The sequence below is a fragment of the Salvelinus sp. IW2-2015 genome, linkage group LG26, assembly GCF_002910315.2.
Source record: "Salvelinus sp. IW2-2015 linkage group LG26, ASM291031v2, whole genome shotgun sequence".
NCBI lineage: Eukaryota > Metazoa > Chordata > Actinopteri > Salmoniformes > Salmonidae > Salvelinus > Salvelinus sp. IW2-2015.
Window position 1 is genome coordinate 3,360,996 of NC_036866.1, and position 4,840 is coordinate 3,365,835.

A 4,840-nucleotide genomic window follows, 5' to 3' on the forward strand; every position below is an offset into this window, starting at 1 on the left:
CAGTGGAGTTCAAGAGCATGAAAAGACGGCGTTGTGGTTGGATTGGACTGGCAGATTTGAGAAAATAGTTTTTTCTTTTAGGTGAACAACCAACCAGAGGCGGGCGTATTTARCAGAGTATGAGGCATCTCCCCGTTTTCTAATGGTAATTATTCAGTGCACGAATAATAAAAAAAGAAGCCGCAATAACACCTGCGTGTTGTTGTGCATTTTCTTAACGCCGTTCTGTCATTAATATTCATTCAGTTTTACTGTCATTATTGTCATATTTATTACATAACACATTATATAATGTATAAATATGAATGTATCTTTAGGTTTCACTATAATGGTTAGCTGCATACTCCATGGCTCCGTTTGACTACTGAATCTAAAATGGTTACATTGGTGTAAGTCATAGGGTGGTAACCTTGCTTACATGTATCCAATATAGTATAGATCAAACCACGTACATGTGCTAACCTCAAGGGAACAAGGAAGAAATTATGCATTTGTAAATTATTCAAACAGGGCCCTGGCTGTCAGTTGCTCTGGATAAGAGCATCTGCTGAATGACCCAATATCTCTCCCAAAGGTATTGACTACAGTGGTGGAAAAAGTAACAAATTGTCATACTTGAGTAAAAGTAAAGATACCTTAATAGAAAATGGTGCAAGTGGGCTATGCCCCTTTACATTTAGCGGAGAGCTCTAGGGGAWGTCACGCTTTAGCTAATAGCTGAGACAGACGGTGTCGGTCCACGGATCCTTGGGACGTCCCTACTCCATTGAAGTTGACATTTAAAATGTTTAAGGTACGGGTTCATGTTAATGTTAGGATTAGGATTAGGTAAGGGTATGGGTTAATGTTAGGGAACCCAAGGATCGCAGATGGCACTGACCGTCGATCCCCTCCCATCAAATGTTGTAAACTGCCATTCAGTCACTAGTGGCGGGAGAGATCTGTGCGAACTGACTGAAATGAAACAAACTGCTTTATCAGTTTTGCATGAACAATATTGGACATTGTTTTTGATTGTTGATAATATCTCCACTAGTAATTAGTTGAATTTGTCAACTGTAGCCTACATACGTACCAAAATAGGGAGATTTTATGTTATTATTAGCAGGCTACTATCAGCTATGCAGAAGGAGAAGAGAGTTGTGCTGGACAAAACCGCGGAAAATATCAAAAGAAACTGTGAAAGAAGGTATTGTAGCTAGGCCTACTTTTGCATCAATTCAAGGGCTTGATTGGCATGGGAAAAGTATGTTAACACTGCCAAAGCAAGTGAAGTAGATAATAAACAAAAGTGAAATAAACTATAAAAATGAACAGTAAACATTACACTTACGACGTTCCAAAAGAATAAAGACATTTCAAATGTCATATTATGTCTATATAGAGTGCTGTAACGATATGCAAATAGTTAAAGTACAAAAGGGAAAATAAATAAACATAAATATGGGTTGTATTTACAATGGTGTTTGTTCTTCACTGGTTGCCACAGTGGCAACAGGTCACAATCTTGCTGTTGTGATGGCACACTGGTATTTCACCCAATAGATATGGGAGTTTATAAAKAATTGTGTTTGTTTTCAAATTCTTTGTGGGTCTGTGTAATCTGAGGGAAATATGTGTCTCTAATATGGTCATACATTTGGCAAGAGGTTAGGAAGTGCAGCTCAGTTTCCACCTTATTTTGTGGGCAGGGCGCACATAGCCTGTCTTCTCTTGAGAGCCATGTCTGCCTACGGCAGCTTTTCTCAATAGCAAGGCTATGCTCACTGAGTCTGTACATAGTCAAAGCTTTCCTTAAGTTCGGGTCAGTCACTGTGGTCAGGTATTCTGCCACTGTGTACTCTCTGTTTAGGACCAAATAACATTCTAGTTCTAGTCTTCTATTCTTTCTCTGACTGTCTCTCACCCACTCTCTCAAATCTTTAATTCTCTGTCTTTCTCTCTCTCGGTGTCTTTGTCTGACATTTGTTCTTTCTTTCCCTCTACCTTGACCCTCTATTGACTGTTTTGATTCATTTGAGTGATTTCCACAACCGAAAATCTGTGATTTCATAATGTCATGCTGTAATGTCTTCCCTCCCCTCAGAGCCCATGGAGACCGCTGTGTCTACATGTCATTCGTTCCATGATCCTACTGACATCACACTATCCAGGACACATCTCCTGGACTGGTATGACTAGGGGAATAGAGAGCTACCCTGGAGAGCCATGGTAAAGAGAATGACATAATACACTCATCACAGTTTCAAGGCATGATCAATCAATCAAATGTATTTATATAGCCCTTCTTACATCAGCTGATCTCACAAAGTGCTGTACAGAAACCCAGCCTAAATCCCCAAACAGCAAGCAATGCAGGTGTAGAAGCACGGTGGCTAGGAAAAATTCCCTAGAAAGGCCAGAACCTAGGAAGAAACCTAGAGAGGAACCGGGCTATGAGGGGTGGCCAGTCCTCTTCTGGCCGTGCCGGGTGGAGATTATAACAGTACATGGCCAAGATGTTCAAATGTTCATAGATGACCAGCAAATAATAATAATAATCACAGTGGTTGTCGAGGGTGCAACAGGTCAGCACCTCAGGAGTAAATGTCAGTTGGCTTTTCATAGCCGATCATTCAGAGTATCTCTACCGCTCCTGCTGTCTCTAGAGAGTTMAAAACAGCAGGTCTGGGACAGGTAGCATGTCCGGTGAACAGGTCAGGGTTCCATAGCCACTGAGTGTACTGACCACAGTGTTAATAGAACATGATATATGATATAATTTCTGTCTCTATTGTACTGACTCTATTGTACTGATGATCATGATTATTAAATGTGTACGAATTTACTCCCTTATACCATTGGAAAGTGTGTTAGAATATAATCCATGAGTTGCTATATGGTATAGAAAAGGCTAGGTAGAATGCATTTTGCGTTCCCCCAAGGAATATGATTTGACTTAAAGGTTCAATACGTGTAGCACGTATAGTGTAGAGAATCATTGTACCATCTAAACTGCTATGAAATGTATTTTCCATAACCAACAGTATTGTGTTTTCAGGTGGTTGAAGCTGGCAGGCTTATACAAAACCGAAAGTAAAGAACAAGGAAGCATAGAAATTGTTGCACATAGAGCAGATCTACTGCTTCTTAGACTTGCTTTCAATGAGAATGACAGATCTATAACTCCCATTTCTATGTGAATTTGGTCAGGTCYCCCAAAAAGTTACATATTGCAGCTTTAATAGGCTCTGACAGAACCGGACATCAACATCAGGACACCAGAGGCTGCATGCTCCGCTCTGTGTGATGATCTATCTAGTGGGCCTTTTCGTCATTTATCTGCCTCGTTTCGTCTCAAGTTTGGGTCTCYGAAATCATGTTACAGCAGACCCAGGTTGCCACTGTGATCGATTACTACCTAATGGTCATGCTTGAGTAAAAGTAAAGACACCTTAATTGAAAATGACTCAAGTGAAAGTCACTGAGTAAAATACTACTTTACTAAAAGTCTAAAAGGGGTTTTAAATATACTTAAGTATCAAAAGTAAATGTAATTGCTAAAATCCATGTTTTTTAAAAAGTTTTTAAAATGTACAGATAGCCAGGGGCACACTCTCAAATACTCAGACATAATTTACAAATGAAGCATTTGCTTTTAGTGAGTCCGCCACATCAGATAGAGTAGGGATAACCAGGGATGTCCTCTTGATAAGTGTGTGAATTGGACCCTGTTCCTGTCCTGCTAAGCATTCAAAATGTAATGAGTACTTTTGGGTATCATGGGAAATGTATGGAGTAAAAAGTCCATTATTTTATTTAGGAATGTAGTGGAGTAAAAGTAAAATTTGTCAAAAATATAAATAGTGAAGTAAAGTACAGATACCCCAAAAAACGACTTAAGTAGTACTTTAAAGTATTTTTACTTAYGTACTTTACAACACTGTTAGTGGATGAATGTAAGCCAGTCTGTCTGTCTAGTATGAAGTCTGATTGATTTGTGGTGGCAGGTAGCGTTGCGGWTAAGACCATTGGGCCAGTAACCAACAGGTTGTTGGCTCGAATCCCTGAGTCGACTTGGTGAACAATCTGTCGATGTGCCCTTGAGCAAGGCACTTAACCCTAATCGCTCCTGTAAGTCACTGGATAAAAGTGCCTGCTAACTGACAAAAATGTAAATTTGAGCAGACTTAGTAAACACATAAATAATGCCATTTGGATTGATTTCTTCTTGTTGTGTTTTAGCCTGGTTCTTTTCCAACGGTGGCCAACAGTACAGGATCTTGCAGCAGCTACACTGGAGGTGATTAAAATGAATTCTGACCATCTTGTCATGGTTTTCATCTGCACAGGAAGTCAATCAGATGTGGGCGGGGCTTGGGTACTACTCCCGGGGAAGATCTGAATATATATATAGCAGATAGTATTTACTGTATGTTCTTGCAAAAGAAAGGCTTACCACAACACAAACGTGTCACTTGTATAATATGACAAGTGGAGAGCACTCTTTGGTTAATTTTGTCAACTGCCTCTGTCTCTGTCAAAAATAGGATCTTATCTTAGATGTTAGGTCTTTGCCTGTCTGTTTAGTTGGAGATGTGGTTGTGACATGTACTGTGTTGTTATAAACTTTTGAGCGTGTGTTTTCTGTCTGTAGTGAGTTCTGAGGGTGTGTTGTTTTTGTTGTCCTGTCTGACTGTGATGGGTAGTACAGGTATTATCAGAGCTGGGAGGAGAGATGCCCAGGACGGTTGAGGCTTTGCTGAAACTGCCTGGAGTGGGCCGCTACACCGCTGGTCCATCACACTGGGGCAGGTCAGAGCTCCCTCTCTGCGGGCACACACACACAGGCACGCTCTCA

At 40.4% G+C, this 4,840-nt stretch overlaps 1 long non-coding RNA gene across 1 annotated transcript; it reads left to right on the forward strand.

Moving 5' to 3' along the window:
* Positions 1 to 4,592, forward strand: LOC111952321 (uncharacterized). Its single transcript, XR_002875709.2, has 3 exons — positions 1 to 145; positions 2,087 to 2,211; positions 4,225 to 4,592. It is a non-coding gene; the product is annotated as an uncharacterized lncRNA (long non-coding RNA).
* Positions 4,593 to 4,840: the final 248 nt, after the last annotated feature.